Here is a 24893-nt window from a genome sequence, read left to right on the forward strand (position 1 = left end):
TGCTAGAAGACCCAAGATACATGGCAAGTATATAATTTACTGCATGAAGACAACTCTGCAGATCACTTGTAGGTGTTCCCCAGGCCACAATGACATAGTGACACATCAGCATACATGACAGCATTTTACAAAGAGCTGCGACTTGTCCAAGGTTAAATTACTCTGCTTTTCAACACTTCAAAGACTATGCCTCAAGGCCTCAATCTCATTCTAGTTTAGCTGCAATCTAGACATGAACTTTCCCCTCTCTTGAATTCCATTTACATACAAGCAGCAGCCAGACTAGGCTTTGTGATCAGAAGTTTGTTGTTATCCGAGTGCCAGGCTGCCAGGCTTACAGATAATGTGCTTATTACATCACCAGGACAAGCTAGAGTATACCCAGGCTGATGACGGGAGTGGGTGAGATCCCTTCTCCTCAGGACTGAGAAGTAGACGTGAAGCCATTGTGCAGAGAGGACCACAGATGGGGCATTAGCCTGATGGAGCGGTGATTAAGTTATGAGCTGGCCTCCTCACAGCTGTGCCTGCCATGCAAGCAGTCCAGATTAATAGCTTTGAAGAGGAACAAATGTAATTATATCGTCTAAGCAGGTTTGAGGGGATGGCTAATCAAGACCAAGTTTGGGAAGTCAGCGCAGCCCAAAGTGACAAGAGGCGGCAGATTAGACCCGGATGGTGACAGAATAAGGGCAATCTCTATCAGCATAGATACAATCGTCCGGATCTCACAGCAGGAAGGATTTCTATAAAGTTAAAACGTATCGAGACAAGACTAAAGTTAAGATCCTTAATGAATCAGGCCCCGTGTGCCACCTATCTTAAGAAACTTCTTATTTCAGTCTCCTGGACAAAACCATGTTACAATGCAAGGGGTGCAAATTAGTATTCTGTTTTGCACATAAGTTAAATACTGAAGGTTGTTTCATGTAGCACACAAATATCAACTTTAAATTTCAGTGTACAAATAAGCTATCAAGTATGTGTGTGCTACATGAAAAAAAAGGCAGTATTTAACTTATGTGCAAAACAGAATACTAATTTGCACCCCTTGCATTGTAACAAGATTTTGTCCAGGAGACTGAAATAAGAAGTTTCTCAAGTTAAGATCCTTAATGAATCAGGCCCAAAGTTAGTGAAACACGTAGAAGTTATAGGTCTCACACATTGCCTAACGTTATAACCCAGATGAGTAAATAGTTGACACAACTAGCAACATTTGTATCGTTCATGTAAAGACGTAACTCCTGCCCTATGTTGTGCAAACATAAATCCTATGTAAAATATTTATAGAACTAGTCCTTACAGGAGGATATCCGTGCACAGAGGCTGTACACCTTCTAAGGAGAATGTGCACAGAGGATACACCTTTATTTCCAACAGGCAGCCTAGGTAGGTACTTAATCACTGTGGTTCTGGGGGGAATGCACGTCTTTTAATTCAAATTACAATTAGAGTAATCAGGAAGAATTTCTGTGAGAGGTCGTTGCTGGAAGACAAAACATCACGTTTGTAACCCATGTAGGGATGAATGACGAGGCCGTCCCTGAACACATGTAGATACCATGATGTGTCATTCCTGCCCATCAGTGAGCTCATACATGCTGGGTCACAAATTCATATCTCTACAATTTCTAAACTGACAGTCCAACCTTTTTTTGAAATGAACTGAAAATGCATGTAAAGGTTTCCAATAGCCCTGACAGGCTAGAGAGCAGAGGTGTGCCAGCTGTGGTGTGCCAGCTGTGGTGGAACTAGAAGTCTTAGCATGCCCTGCCAGCTTCCAACCAACTTAAAACCTTACTCTCAGTGACGTCTCCAGCCCTTAGGCTTCCTAAGACTCTGCTGGGACTTTTAGTTCCAACACAGCTGGAAAGTCATTGGTTGCCCAAGAAGAACTACTCAAATAGACTGCGGCAGCAGGACATACTAGGATATTTAGTTAGACCATACAGGGAGGGTTGTAGGTCTTGCCTAACTTTGTTTAAAGATAAAAATTAGATGGTCAAAGTTAACCGTTAACACCAAAATAAATGCAACTCCCACACAGACCCAAATTGTCATTTAATAGTACAATTCCAAGGATACAATTCTATTATGAGAAGAGGTGTAGAGTGACTCCCTATGATAACAAACAATTGATGGTGAACCAGGCACCACAACCTCTAAAAACAATGCATAATTTATTCCAAAATAGATATATAAAACAATGTAAGAACTTCAAACCATCAAAAAAAGTATGGCCACACTAAAAATAAACATGATTGTATAAATTATAGATGGTGTGTAGAGGTTTGAGGCGCCTGGATCACCATCAAATGATAAAAATTATAGGTCATTGATGATATTTCATATAAACACAAATGGAATAAATGGAAACAGGTTGAGTGTTTTCAGCACTGAAGCCAAGTGGCCCAATCATAGAGAGCATGAGATCAGGTCAATTTTCCAGCCAGCCCGATCAGATGTAGATTGGAAATTGCAGTATTTTGAGCTCATATTACTGCCATTTAGGTCTAAAATAATATAACCATATTTAGGATATGTAGTGCCGTTAAATAATAAAACTTTTTATATCACCAATATAAAAACTGCAGTGAATGTCCATTGCTTAAGAACGTGACAATAGAATAGTTACATGGGCCTCTTGAACAGACTCGCTCCAGGAAGGCCAATTATTGGGGTCTACAGAAGGATGGAGTCTTCCTGGTTTTTATTTATCGCCAATGATTTCAGTTTTAAAACATTTTTGTGACACTGACCCAGACATTTGGCACCGAGACAGGAAGGGAAGATTGTGGCAATTTCTAGCACATTGCTATAATTAGCATCCTCACAACTGCCCCGATGTACTCCATAACAAACTAGATGAGAACTTTCCATGCTTCTGTCTGACAAACTCCCTTTATTGAGAGAAATAAAGAGCACATTCAGCCCACTTCTAAGCTGCAAATAGCTAGTCTTTCTTTCCTATTGATCTGGACAGACTGGAGTCTGAAAATGGGAACACACATCACAGGCACCTGTCCTGACCGTACTTTCGCCTATGACGCTGAATCATGCAACAACCGGCTGTGATTCAACATTATACTTACTTCCTGGTCATTATTAATATCCTGAAGCACTATAAACATCTGCAACACAGGGGAACATTTTGCTTTTAATGGACACACAGTACTACTTAAATAACACAGACAATTCCCTAGGACAGGAGTGATGGCTACCCTAAATGCAATCATTATTAGTTATGCTAGCCTTCGTTATAATTGATATTGGCTGCATATTATGCACTAGCAAAGCAAAGTAGCAACATATGTTTACTGGAATAAAGGAAATATTTTTTTTTTATTTTTTATTTTTAAAAAGTCCCAACTTCCACTGCAATATCTTGGAAGTAAAAAATATGGAAACATTGATTGTACAATAAATCTATTTTGGTATAGCAGATGTTGCTTAGCAAAATATGGATTCAATTATAAAAAGAAGAGGAACTCTAGGGGTTTATTTGCTGATATAACTGCAAAATGTTGTAACCCATAGCAACTAGACTTTTTTTTTCATTAGTGTAATTTGCACTAGACCAGTGATAGGCAGCGGGAAGCCCTAGACCCGGATGTGGACCTTCGAGCCTTCACTTGCTGCCCCAGCTCCTTCCTGCTTTATTGGCGGATTTATTATAGCTTGTAACACTTTATTTTATTAACTTATTACCGAAATTGAGGGTAATGTGTGGCCCTTACGACATTTAGAGGGCCACCCATGGGTCCCCTGAAGTGTATCAGTTTGTGTATCACTGCATTATAATGATAAATGTTTATTGCTGTAAAAACAAGAAAAAACAACTTAGAGGTTTCTTCTCCAAAGCACATTCTCCCAGCTTGGCCACAGACAGTTTAGATCAGTGGTGGGCAACTTGATATTTTTCAGGGCCCCCCAATTGGCCACAAGAGGGGTGACTAGTGCCTTTGAAAACAGACTGTTTAGCTCAGTGGTCAGGGAACAGGGGTAAATTACCCCAAATGGGGTCAAAATGAAATTCCTGGGGGTAATGCTGCCGATTCACATGCTGTCAGTTGGATTGTAGACCCCTTTAAATGTGAAATTGCTGTTGTACCAGAAGAGCCTCAAGGGTTGGCAGAGGCACTTCTTGAGCTTCGATGCAATAATGAAGCATGTATTGCATTTGAAAACAAAGCAGATCTGTCATTTTTGGATGTCAACAGCTGCAAAGGCATTCAAAATAGCACGAGGAGACAGTCAAAAAGTTGCTGCCTTTTGCAACAACCTACCTTTGCGAACAAGGATTTTCCACTCTAACGAACATAAAAACAAAGCAGAGAAATCGATTGGACGCTGAAGACTGTATCCAAATTGCTCTGACATCAAAATGCCCCAATATTGATGCTCTTGTATCAAAAATGAAGCAACATCATTTTTCCAAAACCTGAAGTTTTGAAGTTGAAGCTTTCAAAGAAATTTTGAATAGATTCAATAAAACTTTGAATTCCAATAATATATAATTTCCTTCCTTTCAAATCAAGGGGGTAACGTCGGCGTATCTAAATATATTTGGGGGTAAAAGGTAAAAAAGTTCCCTGACCCCTGCTTTAGCTAGACAGACAAATATTCAGACAAACTTGGTAGAAAGGCACCAATCCATATAGTACTCCAGTGATTTCCAAACCAAATTGTGATTTGCAGGTTTTGCAAAAAATAGGCCAAAATAATAAAACTCATCTTTGCTCATGAGATCAATGTACTAAGAGGTAAAATGAAGTCTCAGATTTTGTTGTTGGAAATCCAAGGATATTAAGAAACCCATATCTTGCTAAACACCCAGATGAATCCAGAATCTTGTATGCAGTATATTAATAGTAAAGCACACTCGACACATATAAAGAGCCTATTCTCTCTTCTAGCAGACTGATGTGTATAAAATAGTGTAGCCCTATTTATCCAGTATTGCAATTATCTCAAGTTCTTTTCTCTCTATTAACAGTGTGTACTACATAATATATGTCAATTTAGATTTAAAAAAAACAAAAAACTTTTCTCCTCCCTCAATAGATTCTTTATCAGAATATATCAAAGTTACCAACCAAGTATTATACAAACACAGATGCCATTGTTCATTTCAAACACATGTGAACACACAGACCCCCATGTTATCCACTGTCTACTGGCAGCAGAACAAGGAAGGTAGAGAGGAGCGGAGCAGGATGAAATCAAAATGAGGAAACCTGGTTTACGTTTCAATGACAGACAGCTCCTCTTCTCTGCAGCTACAGACCGTCCAACAAAAGACAGTTGTCACAGGCACAACTTACAAGTGCACCGTGGAACTGGCAGATCGAAGGATGACTTAGAGTAAAGAGAGAACCTTTCACCAATACATGAAAAGGAGTTATTAGAGATCACACATTAGGTCCCAGTCGATCAGTAGAAGTTTGAAGGCAGTGTGGAACAGATGAGGGATGAAAAGAAGTTTCTTTGTGAAGTTAAGAGAAGAACCAAGAGGATACTGCCTAATCTGTATGGGGAAATCTGACGGCTAGGAACCTGACAATTAAATAGCAAGCTTAGAACCTGTGGTGAAAAAAAAAAAAGTTTGGCACTGAAGGTGTGTAGTACCTAATTGGACAGTAGCCAGTTAGTCCAGTACAGTGCTGTATACACTGCACACACCCAATCCTATCTGATTAAATAGCTATAACAAGTTCCGACCACAAGTGCGGACGGCTAATCTCATATGAGGGACTGTTTCTTCGTTGAAGAACCAGTCCCCCAATGGAGACATATCAACACTTCTACCAATATGACAGAACTGCAGAATGGATAGCTTGCCTGGGGTGAAAAGAGTGCCAGCTAGTGCCCAAATTATAATGAGCATTTACAGAAGGCTTTTATGTAACAGGCAATAGCTTCAGAATAAAACTTCTCCCAGCCATGTTAATAGCTTTGTTTTCTTTGCATCTCTACTGATCTTTCTAAATAAGAACTGTACCTAGTGTAATTAAACAGATGCTGGAACTTCAGGCATTGCTAACTGATGTTAAAAAAAATTTAAAAAAAAATGTTGGTACAACTCATAGGCCATATTGTCACAGCGCATAAATCGTTTTGCTGGTGTCATTTAGACAGATCTCAATAGGTTCATATCTTGCCTAAATTCTTCTCCTACCTCTGTTCTACACATGAAACTTCTCACACCGCTCATTTGTGAAACATAAGGACCGCCCGGCGATTGGACAACACAAAAGTGAACACACGTAACATGTGCTAGCTAACAAGCGCACATACTCGCGTTAAGGGATGTCAACGAAGGTCACTGATCAAAATGCTTTTAACTTGCATTGAATAAAACAAAAAAATGAAAAACAGGCCGAGACTAAAAAAACTGCACCGCAATGGGATCACAACATTCCGGAACGCAAGCACAAATGCAAATGGGTATGGCGACATTGAAAATGTAAACAGTATCAAATAGCTATAATAAAAGCAAAAATGAAGGAATTACATTTCGGAGTCTCTACTAAGCTTTTATCAGATGTGGCTTCACATTTAATACACAGTGTGTGCATGTAATCCCTGACATCTTTATCCCAAGCAGACATCTTCCAACATAAGGAAGAGGAGGAGGGAGGAAAGGATTAGCTCAGAGAGGAAATAAAAACACCATGCAAAACACACAAGAAGAAAGAGAGGAAACCAAACAACAGAAATAGCGAGCAGTGGTCACAGGAATGACACCGCCATGGTGTATATCCGGGGCAGGTGTTCTACTGTACAAGTTAGCGGAGTGAGGGCAGGCTATTAGCAATAGAAAATTATATGAAGCAAGCACTGTGTTTATTCTTCACATGATAACAGTATACCTCATAGTAACCTTTCACTTTCATGATCTAGAATGTTAATAGAACAAAGACGGCTATTAATAGACTATCTGATGAGCAATTACAACTACTGCATTTGTGTTATCATCCTTTACACTTACCCTTTGCCCTTTTACACACAACATAAAAACAAACAAAGAATGCTTGTCTTTTCCACTAATTGTGACAACCCATGTGCTTTGTCAGTTTATCATCACAACAATAGAGGTTATTTAAATATGTACCTATGGCTAGTGCAGAGCTGCTTAAGGTGGCACCACACACGGACTATTTTGCTGCTTGGACCAAGAGACAACTGACGAGATCACGGTCCAATCAGACCATCCATGTGTGTACGGTTAGTGATTGCGTATAACTACACACTACAGTTTCCACCTTTTGCCAAGACCAAAGCCAGACAGACCTCCGATTGGCTGAACCTGCTCCATTCTGGTTCACTGTGTAGATTGGCAGGCTAAGCAGCCTAGGCAGAGAACAGCTGAAAAGAGGTTAGTAAATGCAGTGTCCTGTTCCCCCCCACTTCTGCAACCTGGACAGGTCATTATAAACTGGACAGAGCAGGGAGAAACCAAAGCGTCCATGAGAAAACCACATAGTTGGCAATCCTATTGCACACACAGGCCATCATCATTTAAATAGCGCCATCAATTCCGCAGCGATGTACAAAGCATATCTGTCCTTCACATCATTCCCTGCCCCATTGGAGCTTACAGTCTAAATTCAATAACACAGACACACACACACACACACACAGACTAGGGTTAATTTTGTCAACAGCCAATTAACAGACTGGATGTTTTTGGAGTGTGGCAGGAAACCAGAGCACCGGAGGAAACCCACGCTCACAGATACGGGGAGAACATAAAAACTCCACACAGATAAGGCCATGGTCATGAATCAAACTCAGAGGGTATCTGTCAAACTATCCATATTGCACACAAGACAAACATCCATCTAATAGATCAGAAATGCTATTGTGGAGCTGTCACATCACCAAAACACTTTGTGGGCTGAGCCAATGTTCATGGGAATAAAGACTATTAACATACTAACCAACATTTAGAAAACCAAAAGTGGGACGAAATAAATCTCGCCCCACCTTATTCACGTTCCATGGATCAAGATGTCCTTTCAAAACAAGGGGCCATTGGCAGGTATGTATGCCTGTCTCCCATGTGTGCAGGCAACAGGTGCACTTTAAGGACAAGAACGATTACTTATCCTTTCCAGAATCAGATAAAATGAACAGAGCAGGAAAAAGGCCAAAAACATTCTTATTTAAAGATAGTTTCAGGAATCCATCCCCGTTATAAAAAAATGTTTTATTATGCCTTAAATTACAATCAATTATTCTGGAACATCCCATTCTATGAAATTGAACGTGTAGATGTTTGTAAAGTTGCCATGTAAAAGTTGTGAATACTTTCCATTTTATTATGTCTTCTAAAGGCTAAACAGATCACTGGGCAATGTGTACTGTATACACAGAGCGGAGGCTGCTGGAGGAATGTGTTATGAGATGGAGGGAACCCAATACCCAATGACCTTTCCCTACACTGAGCCAAGAATTCATGCAAACCAATACAGAGATAGACAATGCTGCATTATGTTGCTTACTAAGGGGCTCCAATCTCTCACCCACTGGGTGTAAAGAAATGTCTAAGAACTAAACCCACTAAAATATTCACTATACACAAAGAAGTCGAGCATTGTTAGCTTTATATTTATGTTCTTATTTATTTTTGTAATATTTTTTTAAAGAAACCCTTTTCAAACTCCATGAATCAGTAAAGCACAAAAAATATAGAACATGGTTAATCAGAAGATGCTTTGTTTTAGGCTGAGTATAAGCAAATACCACTTTATGACACAGGACCAGATTATTTCTATGTACTCTATGGGTAACATGACACAGTGATGTACCCATAGGGTGCGCAAGTCAGAATGTTAGGCACATCCACCAGATCCTTTGGGGAAGCCAACACACCCCCACTGTTCAACCATATTAACATTATTATGAACAATTCTTTATACAGTACCAATTGTGGACAAACACTGTAATTCTTTGTATTAACAAATAAGCAAAGAAGCAAGAGTGATACAAGAGCAAAAAATCCCATAGGCGCTCAGAAAAATATATACATAAATAGATTTTTGTTCTTACAGATTGGAACAAGCAGCTGTCAAGCAAATAGAGGATGCCCCCTCTAGCAAGAACAGTTCAAACAATAAAATGTTGACAGCGCTGGAATGTCAAATATGAGACGAAAAAACACAAAACCTATGTCTGTTACTTAAAACATAAATTTAAGAAAATGAAATGCATATAAGAACATTAAAACACTGAAGAGTTATTGAAAAATAAATAGCAAAAAAACAACAAGGTCAGCATTGTGGATAATTTATGGACATTTTATATTTATAGTGCCAAGGAAGCAGGTAAGCCAAGAAATTATATTTCTTGTCCTTCACAGTACAGGGAATAAAAACCTGATAGGGATAGATGGAGTAAAAGATCCTACAAGTCCCAGAAAACACTAACAGAAACGATCTGGTCACAATCACACCAATTAGGACTTCTTTTATTAAGAGAAGATCATTAAAACACCACCACAGGGGCCTACATGTTACATCTGCAAGAAAGCCAATCAGTGACCAGGCCTGCTGAAATTATATACCCCAAAAGTGTGTGTACTTTCCCCACTACATAACATATGAGCATCAGCATGACATGTTCACAACATGTGCAGGAATTCCGGATCGCTAGGAGAAAGGCTTAAAGCATACATTATTCCTTGTCATGAAAGTCACAGATGAACTATATGAAAGCTGCAGGTAGCCCCAGGCCTGCTCATTGCCCTCCAATGGTTTTTCACCCAACATACGTACCACTCTTTGGCCATTAGAATTCGGGAGGTGTTGTGAAGCACACATGGCAGGCATACTAAATGTGGTCTGCCGACAAAACTATAGTGCAGCTAGGTGATGCTCTCACTATTTTGCTTTCAATGGCAGGAATTCCATCAAATAACATTCTCCAAATGAGGATGTGACAAAAATGAAAGACTTTCCCAGTGAGTATATGTGAAATTCAGATACATCGGGAAAGTACAAACAGTGACTTTTTTCCATTTAACAAAGATAAAACAGTGTTAAAAGTCCACCTCTTCATCAAGCCTTTCAGAGTGATAAAGTGATACTGAATAGGTGAGCTTCAGGCAATTGGCCAATTATAGAAGGACGTGTGGCACAAAAACGCCTGCAACGTCGTATAATAGCCCAATCAAAATGTACTGGATTACTGTCTGGAATGTTAGTAAATGATATCATTCTATACGTACAGTAGTGACGCACTGGCACTAACAGGCCCAAATTAAGACAGAATTGATCAGGTTGTACGACCAGAGGAGTCCTAATAAGCCATCTATTAGCCCAAATTGAACACTGATTCTGTCGCTAAAGATGACCAATGTGTCGCCCACTTTAGAGTGCTTTACACTGCAGTTCAGAAAGTAAGTGCTGTGAGCCCCAATCTACATTCTCAGGCATACTGAATTAAAGTTAAAATAAATCTGTTTGGGTCTGAGAAAAGGTAAAAAGCAAATTAAATGTGTGGTTTGTACTAAATTATTTTTACAGTGTAAATTTTATCAAAGTTTTAGAAATATTCAGTATGTATCATATGCTCTCTATAATGGTCTCCATGGAAACACAAAATATAAAGTGACACAAAGTGTTAACTCTGTGTGCCAGGACCACAGGGTGGAACAACTACTGCCAGATACAGTCATAAAGTCCCACTTTCCCCCTTCTAACCTACAGCTGCTCCAAAATCCCAGCTTGCCAAGAAGGTGCAGCATTAAAATATAAAATGTGAGCCAGATATTGGGCTAACATCAGCCCAGAGCATGATGTGATGTCTGCACAGGACACAGACACAGACTAACGACCTAAACACACTCTTCAAAGCGCATCTGGCTTGCTTTTACCTTGCTCCACTTGCACACAATACGCTTGTTTCGGTGCAATAGCTTGTTCTGAGAGTGTATATAGCCACCGACACATGAAATAATACAATGTTAAATAGAACATTCAGACTTCTTTCCAAACATCAATAGTTATCTAAGTAATTTCAAGGGAAGAAAATGAGCGTTTAAAATATGATTCACTGAGGAAGTGTGACCAGACTTCTTTCATAAGTGAATGTTGAGGAGCAAACTTAGTTCTTGTGAGTAACGGATAGTGGTACTAGGGTTTAATAAACCTGAGAAACAACAGTGTGTGGGAGTAATTCTGGCACACTTCCCGCTTGGGTTCAGCATGCACGGTAGCAACCAGAGAGGGGAGCAATACTAATGTGTAGCGGATAATACAATCTCTCTATCCGTCCAAGCAGCATTCAGAGTGACAGAAGATATAAATTTCAAAAACGAATACAATAAACACATGGCAATAGAAGTATAAAACCTCCGAGGCGCAAAGCAAAATCCTCCTTGGTTGTGCTGTGCATCTTGGTTGCGCAGGTCCCCATAGACCATGGTTCTGCCGAGAAAGATGGTGTGGGGGAGCAAAAGTTTTCACCGGTCAATGGCATGAATTAGAAAGATTGAATGCTATCACGCCAAGCATGAAGTATTTTTTGAAGCCATTGAAAACAAGTTTAATTTCGTGAAGCAAGGTCATGGAGAGGGACAAAAAGATGAAAATAGAGCATTTTTTATTTGCTGTACAGAAGTTGATACAGCTATTGACACCATGCAGAAGGTCTCTGTGAGCATACCACCCTTAGCTGGGATGGCAGTTACCCTCTGTGTGATTCAACTCACTCGGGTAGGCCAGAATATATCCAAAATAAGGCTTTATTAAGAGAGCACAACACCACAAGACGTTCACAAGATACAGGGTAAATGGTAGCATGTATCATCCTGCAGCCTCTTGCAGTCAGCATTCCAAAATAATAATCTCAGTCTCGTTCAGAGTCTTAACCTCCCACAATATTACCACTACAGATTAGCTAGACAGTTACGGTGTCGCCCAGCCTGGGTTACTGGCTCACACAGACCCTGTCCAGGTAGGGTTTCCTCCAACAACACCACAATGCCTGACCAAGAGTCCTTTTCGTTGGTGTCTTGTACATCAGGATCCTCCAAGCTAGAATAGCTCTATTGGCCATCTGCTCTACTTACATTCTTGGCTGTATACACAGGGAGTAGGGTCAAATGTCTCAATCTTCCCCCTTTCAGCAGGGGGTCTATCAGTGGATACTTTAACTGTTAGACATACTGTCTCTGGTACCTTGATTATACAATGGGATGGCTTGATTCAATTAGTTATTTGGCTAAATACACTAAACAAAGGGTTACAATATAATATCAGGGAATGACACCACGTTTACATGAAACAATAAGACTTTTGACACATGGCATTTGCAACACTACACAATCTGAGTCTGTGATATATTTTGGTACAATAACATTTATATTGATACATATTGTTACATTTCCCATTGCTATTTCAACTAGTATATTACTGTAGAGGCACATTGCATATCATCTAGAAATTCTAACCTAATTAACTCTCAAATTACCTGTTGACCTCACTAATTAACTTGGGCTGCCAACTAGCTATGTCAAGTTGCTCAGACATTGTTCTGATTACAAACCAGGTCTACGCCAAACCTCATAACAATGGGCATTTGAGACAAATGGTAATTACATTAGCTAACACAAGCAAAATGACTTCTGCTGTCCTGTTATTTTCACACAATATGGCAATATTCTATTTCTAATACATACAGTATTACAGGTAATAGCAAGGGCAAAATATACCTAATAACATGAAATAATTATACACATAATACACAGATGCACTGGTGTATATACTTAGACTGGGCCAAGTATTAAAAAGTACATTCAACCGTGAGAAACGGGTGATGAATAAAAAGTTCTCAGTCCAGTAGCAACCCGTTTCTTGACAGTCTTGATATTTTTTTCTCCAGGTAAGAGTTGTTTGTCACCAGGCCTTAAATTTTCATGGAAGGCATATTGAGCATTTCAGTTACACTTCAGCAGAGATGTGCAGTATTAGGTGTGCAATTTATGTAAAAATAAAGGCTCCAGAGCACACCAAGGTGCCACATATAATGAAGGCAGTCCAAATGCCCCCGCACTCTCGTGGTGAATGTAAGCTATAAATGAATCTAAACCAAGCAGTGTTTTGTGAGAAACGTTGAAAAGTGTTATTCAATGACATAACAGATTGGAAAGTGCTAGGAAGTGGTCTATGGACGTAATGTTTACACTCTCTATCGTTGCCCTTCTTCAGACTTTACTACCTCTCTGCAACGCTACGCACACTTCTAGTTTGCGCAGGTATTTTGTGCTGCTCATCCAATGCACTTCATAAAGGAGGTCCGCTATTAGTTGTGCTCAGTCCAGACTTCACTGCATTTGAAACGCAGGCAAATATGGACAAACATACAGTTATATCCATACAGTATATGAAATTAACATGTTATTGTGTCCTCACTGATATAAGGAAGCCTTTACATTTTCTTGTACTCGCTCTATTTGATCAGAATTTCACAGAAGCCTTCTGCAACGGGCTAGGAAAATCTCTACTGCCATCATCTGTATCTCAACTGGAGCAATATATGCTAAAACCATGCAAAACAAACAGCTGCATATCTCACTGCTACACAGCCAAAGAAGCGAGGTGCCGCTGCACAAACACTGTAGCCGCAGGCTAGCAACTCCCACCCGTGTTGTGCTAGTGAGAACAGCGTAGAAATAAAAGAGAGCTTAGCACCACACATGGCTGCCCGGATTCCACCGACTACTTCTAATGAACAGTAAATGCCTCTTCTGAAAAGGTTATTGAATTAGAGCAATTGCCTACACACACTGGAGGCAGTTAAAGTGGACTGACTAATATTCAGCCAACCAATACAAGGGAGCCCCTGAGCATCACTGTGCGGCATAAGGCACAAAGACCTACAGAATTTATAGGCAGTGCCAAAAATGGCTGAAAGGTACATTTAAAAAAGTGCTGTCAGGTGTAAATATATAACACAAGCAGATATGAAAAAATTGTCTCAACATGTGACATAATAAAACAAAAAAGTGAAACAAGCCTTAAATGAAGGGCGGGCACACACAAATGTTGAATTTCCCTGTCATCAGGCGACAAATACAGTCATGGCTTTAAACACAGCAGCATCCAAGTGCCAAGACCACATGACTAGTATTTAATTGTCGCAAAGCTGCAACATTTTTGTCCATAACAGTTAAATACCGCTGTTGTGCTATTGTACGCCTCTGACGTCATGATTTCCACTACAATCACAGGGGCATTTCCAGGGAAGGAAAAGGTCTTATGAAGACATTACAACATATTCATAGAAACTTGTAGTACGACACGTACAACAACCACCACTGTGTGTAATTGACAGGTAAACCGCACCAAAGAGCGAAATCCAGCAATTCGTAAGGAGAGCAAACATACAGAAGGAACTGTGCACGACTGCAAACAATGGACATGATTTAAAGCCCTGTTTTGTTTTTTTAACAGTGTAATGTGGATTTTAGAAGTCAGACATGTATTTGTGGAAACAGAAAACAGACATCAGTAGAGATCTCCATAACACCCTATAAAAATAAGGTGCTTGCAGTAAAAATATAACAACCAAAATTCCCCAGCAATAGTCTATCAGCTCCAAAGTAAATTATTGTATTTAACACAATACTCCCTATCTGCTACAACCACATTTGAATGATAATTTGTGTTTATTGGTCTTGGTATTGTTTTGAATTTTACATGTGATAGCTGTCTATGGCGGATTATCTCCCATTTTCACTAATTCCCTGGATTATACCCCACATACAGAGGCCACAATTCACAAGGTAACTGAATATGCAGTTGTACCGAAATGTATGAAACGGAATGGTTCCTAGACTGACCATATAAATAATTGAACCAACCAACAAATAAGATGTATGGGAAATGGTTTGAAACATTTCCCACATTTGTGCTTGGCTGCCTGATCCAGCCATTGTAGAAAGGAGGGAAATTAATTTGGTTAATGCCCATCTGCGCTAGTGACTGGGAATGGGAGAAGGGGGAATTTTTTTTTATTTTTTTTTACCAGAACAGTTATTTTTTTTTTAAGAAATCTTTAAAGTGAGTAGAGTGGGGAGTGTGTTCAATTTAAATGTATGTATTGAAATCGTGTGGATGTGCGTATTCTAACATTCTGTGGCTCTCCAACTGTTGTGGAACTACAAGTCCCAACATTCAGAGAGTCTTGGTATTCTACAATAGCAGGTGAACCATAGGTTGTCAATTGTTCTATGCTATACTACTTGAAATCTGCAGTCCTATCAACTCTGTCACTAAGTGACAGATGTTCTCATACAACAAGCTCATGCATCACAAAAACTAAACCTCAGGAGCAATGTCTAGTGATACCCAACGAATATGAAGCATCCTATGGACCATTATTGGTTTTGCTGGTTAAACTAGATACACACTAGAATATCACTGCAATGCGAGTTCTGTAACGATTTTACAAACGACCAATGAGCATGCAGATTCCTGTGTACACACCTACACCATTTACCTTCAGATCTGTGCTCTTCATCTGTCATAACAATCTGCTGAAAAGACTGTGACTTTGTACACTCTATCGAGATCTGCCTACACTGCTTGTGGGGAGTGCGTACACAGTTCCACATTTGTCTGACGCCGTTCCATTGTTGATCTTGAGTTTAAGAAAGTTTAGAAAACAAAATCAAACGATGCGCTGGGCTTTGGTGCGATAAAACATGATCGTCGGATACACAGTAATACCATATCTGACCCAACAGTCGTTTATCCTGTGATCTGCACGATAATTACTGTAGTGCTTAAGCTTAAGATTGTTCCTTCTAAAATAAAAATCAGCCAATTGGAGCTCATTAAACAGAGAGCATAGCTTTTACACAATAACTAATGATAGGGAACAACCTGCACAATTAGTATGAGTACAGTAACAATATAATATGCTGAAAAATGATGCATAGTATTTAGTTTTTTGCAAGGCTTAAACTGTAATGGTCATCTAGCTTTTTATTCAGCCCGATTGCTGAGAGGGACTGTCTTCATTTTTGGGACCATCTAAATAGATTTTCAGAGATATTTCCAGTAATGTAAACAGGCAGAGGAGGTCTAACACGATCCATTGCAAGTTGATTTACTGTGACAGGCAACTCCTTTTCTTTACAAAAATAAAAATAATTTGAAATAAAAATCCAAGGGAATGACAACATGGTGTATTCTAGATGTGGGGGTCTTTCAATTGTACTGTGGAGTCTTCACAAACTTTATAACATTGGAAAAGTGATGACATAAAATTAGCCCTGGAAGGTGTGACAAGATTATTGTGATACCACAGTTTTCAGAGCGAGAGGAGTCTCACACTGAGAAGCAATATCACACTAATTACATCTGGCCTAAGAGATCTACTCCCATGTACAGTCTGCTGATGGCCACGTCAGCAATGTCTAACTACGCTTATTAAGATGTTCATTGATGGGACATCTCCAATGAACACAACTACACCCCACCCAAATTATGTCCCGGTTTTGAATGACGTTCTGATCTCAAATTGAGGTTACACTTCTCAGACTAGATGAGACCGGACACGCAGCAGAGTACCTTAAGCCATTACAACATGAACGGATGAAAAAGGCAGCCCCCTTCATACCCTATTACAGGACTAAGCTAGGATTAGACAAATTAACGTAGACATCTAGAGCCATAAGGATTATTTTTAGGATCCAAAGAAGTTGTGCATCAATTTACTTTAATAGAAACGACCTACAAAATTAAGGGCCAGTGGTAATATTTTTTTTAGATACAATCGCTACCAGAGCTGCTTTTTTCCATCTTCACTTTGAATTCATATTTATTAAGAGATGACTATATAAGTATAAATTTACCTAACTTCTACAATGGTGCTAGTAGTCTATAGGCAGAGCTCACTAAAAAGTACAGTTGCAATTGTTTGGCTTCTGTCCTCATGATCTCTTTGTCGTCTGTCAATCTTAGGCTGAGTACACGCTACAGGTTTTTCATCCAATTATCGGGCCAAACACCCGTAAACCGACTGATATGGCAGTAGTAGTGTGTACACTTACACGAGGACCAATAGTCGTTCCAAATCACCGATCATCGGTTCATTTGGTTGGTCGGTAAAACTAATAATCTCATTCCAATCACTTCCAATCATGTACTGTGTATGCACTCACGATCGAGTTTACAGAGTTATGATCTTTTCAGCCAATGCTGGCATTAATATGTCCCGGTGAAGAAATGTAGAGAGTGTTGTAGATGGAATAATTCGTCCATTCGTTCGGAGATTGAATGTTTAGTTTCAGAGTTACAGAATCTAACGAAATTTATAAGGACATGTGGCTAACTATAACAAGGCGGTTAATCAGTGTGACATGAATGAATAAATGGGCAGCACTGTGGCTTAGTGGTTAGTACTTCTGCATCACAGCACTGAGTTCATGAGTTCAATTCCTGAACATGGCCTTATCTGTGTGGAGTTTTTATGTTCTCCCCATGTTTGCGTGGGTTTCCTCCGGGTAGTCCGGTTTCCTCTCACACGTGTCTGCGTGCGTGTGTGTGTTAGGGAAGTTAGACTGTAAGCTACAATGGGCAGGGACTGATGTGAGTGAGTTCTCTGTACAGCGCTGCAGAATTAGTGGTGCTATATAAATAGCGGATTATGACGAATACTGTGCTGTCACTCTCTAAACGACTACAGGACCAGATGAAGACCACAGATCTGAAGGTAAATCGTGTATAGTGTGTACGCATGTATCGGCAGACTGATTGGAACTTCAGTCAATTGTAAAAATCGTCAGTGACAACTTAGTTGAACGTTTTTGCAGTATATACCCAGCCTTAATGAGGTGGGACAGAAATTGGGGCATGGTATAAAGGTAAAGAATAGGAGTTACAACTTTTTATTAGTTGCTAGGTCTGGAAAGGGCCAAAATATTACAGTGAAGAGGTAGCAGACTATTCCCGTAAGTTTGATCATAGTCTTGTCCTCTCTGTCTGCATGATATAGCACACATAAACATTCAGTATAATTAAGCAAAGAACATTTTGAGGTTACGATACCTTTAAGAACAGTTATTGAAGATATTGCTACAGTCACAGTGCACTGCTTAAAGCTCACTCACATAAATGACAATGTGTTATTCTTTTGGCTATAAAACAGTCAGGTCACATTTGCAAGTTTTAAGTAACTCTCAGATGTAAAAATTGTTGGACTTGGGGGGTGGCGAGTCCTTTAGAATAAGACACACCCCAAAACAATAGTTTGTGTATTTCAAGTGACTCACACACCTTTCCTCAAGCTGTTTCCAAAGAAATTTAAGTCTGCAGCAAGACAAGTAGTGTCATTGTCATGAAGTTATGCTATAGTGGCTTATTAACCAAAGTCAGCATCTAACTCTAACGAAAAACCCAAGAAACAGGAAAGTCAGCAGGAGGTTGCAGTAGTCAAAGCGAGATAGAATGAGGACATGCACAAGAGCTGTAGCTGTTGATTTAGCAAGAAAAGAAAAATGAGAAGCAAGAACAGAATATGGAAATCTCAAAGGAGTACAGTGCATCAGCAGAGCCTTGATTCAAAGCCAGAAAGGAAGGTGGCTGTAGGAGATGTGATAGGAGACTTGAATATGCCAGCCACCTGCAGGGAGAGAGGAGTGTAAGGTCAACAACAGTGTGCACATCACATGATGAGAAGGAAACTGGGTGGGACACTGAAATGTATTTGAGGAGAAAGTGTAAAGACTAAAGAAGACCCATACACCCACCACCCGCTGACTGTCCCATCATCACACAGACAAAATAATACACTACAAAGCATTTACACGATATGCACGTATTTTCTTGGAGACTTAAAGAAAATGTCCCCAAATATTCCAAACTCGCCCACATCCCTTTTTTTATGCTGGACATCCCACCAGGGCCCTCCATGTCCACAAGAGGGATAATGCCTTATGAAGATGAGACAGTCTGCCATTTCAGAGGAGTTCTGTGCGAGGAAAATCTACTTTCCCTTAAGTAATATCTCACACAGTGGAGTCTTTACCAAGGGTCTTTTTGGACTCATTTCAAGCATAGATCTATGGCCAAATAGCCACAGGCTGATACAGTTTTCTACTAAATGAAAGCCTCAGTGCTATTTCACACAGCCTCAAAAAGCCAAAATTCCTACTGCTAGATACAATGCAAGTTTTATTTTTCCCATCACGCTGCTCTCCACTAGATATAAACCATTAATAAGTAACGAGACATGAAATGCATGCAGTAGCATGAACAGTGCAGTGCGGTGAACAGAATATTTAATTATTATTAATAAAAATAATATACACATTTTCAAAAACAAACAAAAAAACACACACCTCAAAAACGGCAAGTACAAAGCTGAGAGGAAAAAAATACACACTGTGGGGGTAGAAGTGTCAGTTGTCTACCGACAACGGAGAGAGCCATTTGGTGGTATTAACCAACATTTCTGAAAATGCAGTCTATCAATTTTCTAAGGACCAGTAATATCACTTGAGGCCGCAATCACATGGAAATTGCTTAAGCCCACAAGATGGCTGCCTTAACTACATGTAAACAAGACATACACTTTCAAGGGGCTCTACAAATAAATAAAAAGGCTCTTGTATATCTAATACCACGGATATGCTAAATATTAGGCGAGTGTAAATATAAAAAAAAAATGAAATTACTTGTATGCGTGGTGGGGGGGTCACAAAGGAGTGGGGTGGAGGGAAACCTTTTATTTGATTGCAGAAGCCATTTTGTAGTGGGTGATTGACGCAAACTAGTAATGAAAAAGGACAATGTTTCTTAATCTCATTAATTTATATTGGGTGAAAGGCAGAGACTGCACAAGAACCTCAGTGAGGCAGAATCCACCTCACACTGTTGCGATACATGTTCTGGTATGATGGTATGTTGTATGAAACAATACAAAACTCTTTTACTTGAGGAACCTATACTATAAATAAAGACCTTACGATATTAAAATCATATTAATGCTTTAAGTGTCAGAGAAATACCAGAAGTGAAGATCACATGGGTATCTTTGGGTCTCCGCTTTTTCTCCTGGATGTCCGAGCGCTTTCTCAAAATCAATATCTCTAAAACTGAACTCATTGTCTTTCCTTCGCCCAGACTCCCATCCCACGATGACCTCTCTATTGTCGTCAACAACACCACCATCTCCTCTGTCACCCAACTTCACTGCCTGGGTGTCACCCTCGACTCCTCTCTCTCTTTTGCCCCCCACATTCATTCCCTTGCCCAAGCTTGTCGCTTCCAACTACGCAACATCGCCCGCATCCGTCCTTTTCTCTCTCAGGATGCCACCAAAACTATCACCCACGCACTCATCATCTCCAGCCTTGATTATTGTAACCTCCTCCTCACTGGCCTCCCCCACTCCCGTCTCTCCCCCCTCCGCTCTATACTCAATGCGGCCGCAAGACTCATCTTCCTCTCACGCCGCTCCTCCTCTGCCTCCCCTCTCTGCCTTGCCTAACACTGGCTCCCCTTCCCCTACAGAATCCTTTTCAAACTCTTCACCACCACTTACAAGGCTCTCTCCAACTCTACTGCCCCTTATATCTCTAACCTCCTCTCCATTCACACTCCTGCCCGCTCCCTACGCTCGGCCAACGACCACCGCCTCTCCTCCACCCTTATCACCTCTTCCCACTCCAGAATCCAAGACTTTTCCCGTGCAGCCCCCCTTCTCTAGAACGACCTCCCTTATTCCATCCGTCTCTCTCCTACTCTGTGCTCCTTCAAACGTGCACTCAAAACTCACCTCTTCCTCAAAGCCTACCAACCATCTACTTAACCCCCATCTCCTCCCTTTGCTCGTCCTCCCTTCTCTCCTCTTGCCTCAACTGGCTCCTCTTGTGCCTGGTCTCTTTACCCTCCCTTAGGATGTAAGCTCATATGAGCAGGGCCCCCTCCCCTCCTGTCTCCATACCTGTTCTTCCGCTCTGTCTTTACTGCATATGACTAGCCGGAGTTTCTGAAGTATTGGTACTTTTTGTTCATTGTTCTGTATGGTTTCACCCTGTATATTCTACTGTTAGTACTGTGTGCGGATACCTTGTGGCGCCTAACAAATAAATGATAATAATAATAATAATAATAATAATAATAATAATAATAATAATAATATCTGGTTCATTTTTGGACGTTTCCACCAGTCAGGCAGTGGGCACTGTTGATTTGATCATTTTATGGGTGACTGAGCAGCAAAGCAGAGACACTCCAGCCCAGTGCAGAGGCAGCTGCTGTAATATATACACAGGACTCTGCTAAAGGCTCTAGAAACACATCAATCGTTTACACACGGTTTGCTCTGCATAATCAACACAAGTCGCACTGCTGCCGTTATGACATTACACAGGGTCTGCTGGATAGCAGAGCTCAGATGCTGCCACCAGACCCAGCTTTACAGAGAATTACCTTATTCACACATTTAAATCCCACCCCAATATTAAAAATGTCATAAAAGGGTAAGTGGTAACATTATTCTCTAAAAACAGATCAGCGTAACACAAACGTGTGCAGACATTGTTATTCCGCTGCATATTTCAAGGTAAAGTCCATAGACTCCAACTCAATCATCAGTGTTCCATTATTTTACTTGGTAAGAAATACTATAAAATCAATACATGTTTTGTAGAGTAAGTCCGGATTCCTCTCAATGTCCCTTAAACAGCTTTCAGGAGCTCCATCCCTGTAATGAAGCCTCTTGGTAAGACTTTACAGCAAACTTGTACCAGGGATACCCCATGCAGATATCCTGTATACAACATGTTAATTTACGTGAAATAGTATATAAAAAAAAATGTATAACGTTCCTTTAAGGAAAACATGCACTGAAAATATAATTATGCCACCGCACGTTCCTTTGGGCGAGTGCTTTGCATTTGTGAAAATCTCTAATTCACATCACCAAGCGGGCTGTGGAATTTTATTGTGAGCACAAGGAAACAATTAAACTGTTGTGACTTCCAGGGTTTATTTGCATGAAGAATGCTCAGAACACTCTATGCTGTTCTCTCACATCCTGATACCATGATGAACTCAAGGAAGGGGAGAGCCCGGGATGGCACTAAATCTATGGAACTATTATATTATATACTCTGTGCATTAAAGCATTCCTCCATATATTGTATTGCTATTGTGATGCATGAAGAACAAGAGACGTCTACAAGGGCCCACAGATAGCACATATATTAATCATGTACTAACTGTAACAACTGTATGTTAGTTATGTATTAATTATATTAGTATAATTTTCTATACAGAGGAGACTGGTGGACAAGCATTTAAGGGGTTGATATACAAAATAACATAGCAACTGACAAGTTGCTATATTCAAACTCATTAATTTATAATATAATTTGGCATGGAAATGTATAAGCCTTTGCTAACACGTGGGGAGGGATATTCGCCACTCATGAATGATGTGACCATAAAAAAGCACCAGGCTACATTTATATGCAGCACTGAGCCTGAAACAACAGCTAATAGCTTCATTATGTATAGTAAGGTGAATGGGATTCATTATCATACAGAAGAGCAGTTAATGCATTCTGAAGCAAGTATTGTAAGTGAGGACATTTATAAGGATTTCTAAGAATTACACACACACACTATATTTTATTGTGACAGAAGCACTGGGCAAGTGGTGAAGGGCAGAGGTATTTGTCCCAGTCTTTCTGTCTTGTATGCGCTAAAACCTCAGGGAGGAGAGAGGAGCTTCTCAAAGAGTGTATTCAGGTTCAGGATAAACTAGTAAGTGCCCCTGGTGTTGTAAATGGAGAGAGAATGGTGGGATCCCTTTACAAGGCCACGTCTGGGTCTTATTATCTCTCAGACTCACAGCAGGCTGATTGGTGGTTGTACCTGTGAGGTGTATTTGAAAGACAGGTCGGATCAGTCTACTTCTCTCACACCTGGGGAGGAGGTTGGATGCCTCCTGAGAGACTCTGCCAATGGTGAGCAATTACCTATATGTTTTGTAAGTGTGTGGAACACAAGGCCCTTCACAGGAGGAAGGGCCCTCCTGTGTTTTTAGTTAGTGCCAGACAGGCAAGATGTTTATTTGAAAGTGTCTTTGTTTCTTCTGTTTAATTAAACTGACTAGGGCTAATTGTACCAAAGCCCTGGACTAGCATGACTTCTCATCTGTATAATATATATATATATATATATATATATATATATTTATAAAATGTATAATATAGGAGAGCAAGTCCTATAAATTTTGTCAGTAGCAGGTATGCTGCAAACGGGTGTATTATGCACTATACCGTTGACAGCTGGTAGCAGAATACAAAATAAAGGAGGGGAAAAACAGACACTGGCGGAGGAGTAAAGGATGTGGAGGAAGAAAAGAGCTGTGAAAAGCAGAAATTAGTTATGGCAAGAGGGAGTAAAACATAAACAGAGAATTTAAGTTGGACACATAAAGGAGTTGGAGGGTATTATGAGTGCTTAAAGACACATTATCAGAGTGAATCTTTAATTACGTATATAGAGTAAGGTGAAGTTTATACATAGTAGTGATTGTGCTTTATGTTTCTATGTATGCCTCATGTGTGCCACCGACCCGAGTTTCAATGTTAACGTGAGCCCTACATGAATGTTTTCCAGTATTACAAGACACCTTGTTACATTTTGAACACGTTTTACTGTATTACTTGCGTCTGTGTGCTCATATCTTTGCCTATCCCACAAGAATTCGGACACCTTCTTCCCTAAAGGCAATGCATGCTTAAATCAGCATCAGTATCAATGGCCAATCAATATGATGTCAAACATGGGTTAGGAATGTACTCGTGGCTCATTAGATCGATACACCAACAGAATGTCACATGAGCAGTCAGATTGGCTGATTAAATGGACTTACGCAATGTAAAATTAGGTAATGTATTAGGTTATGTATACTACAAACTCTATTAGAAGGCATACTAAACAGAAGTGATAACTGCAACTTCACAGAACCAAAATCTTAACAGAAAGCTGAATTGCAATATAATCTAAAGGGGCATATTCAATAGTTGGCGTTACTGCCTAAAGTAACACGGTGCGCACACTATTACCATCATTACGGTAATAGTGCGCGTAAATACCGTTATTACGGTACATTTCACGCTGGATTTCAGCTCGCGGCTCAGGGAGCAGCGAGCTGAAATCCGGCTTAGTATTACCGTAATAACGGTAATACTTTTTCCGCGGCGGAAACCGCCAATAATTGAATATGCCTCCTGCTGTTTTTGAAGATCAATTGTGACTAACAGTGACAAAATACCTTTAAAGACCAAAGCTTACAAGATATTACCGTACAATGTACTCACACAACAATTAGACCACGTGTATGGGGAATGGTTTGGTAGGGTCCATGCAGTCAGTGTATTCACAAATGAACATTTCTCTCACTAGGACAGACTGACTTACTTACTATTTTAAAGCCACATCTCACTCCACAGGAGCAGATGAAAGCTCACTAGATTTACTGTTGTGTGAAGGAGGAGACAACAGAGGCAGAGAACTAGGAATGGCTTCGCAAACAAGGTAACAAAGAAGATCAGCAAAATATTAAGGCTCAACTAAAATGTGCAACTTTCACTAGATAACCAGACGTCATCTAGGAATTGGCCAGCTTCCCAATCAGCCACTGTATTAGAGAGAGAAATAAGCTCCACACAACTCTGGTATCACATGAAATCTCCACAACTACCAACTCCTATCATATGTACACTTGTACTGAAATTGTATAGCTAGCCAGGCAATTACCGCTCGAAACTTAATTACAGCAACAATATTGTTTCATCTCATAACAGTAATCAGGTCATTCTGGAACAGGGATGGCAAAGAAATGCTATGTCATCTTCG

General features: G+C 40.0%; 1 protein-coding gene across 3 annotated transcripts in view; it reads right to left on the reverse strand.

Moving 5' to 3' along the window:
* Positions 1–24893, reverse strand: part of AGAP1 (ArfGAP with GTPase domain, ankyrin repeat and PH domain 1) — a 280099-nt gene that overhangs the window by 230055 nt on the left and 25151 nt on the right. The gene's annotated exons all lie outside the window — the stretch shown is intronic.

Source organism: Mixophyes fleayi, chromosome 7 (genome assembly GCF_038048845.1).
Source record: "Mixophyes fleayi isolate aMixFle1 chromosome 7, aMixFle1.hap1, whole genome shotgun sequence".
Taxonomy (NCBI): Eukaryota; Metazoa; Chordata; class Amphibia; order Anura; family Limnodynastidae; genus Mixophyes; species Mixophyes fleayi.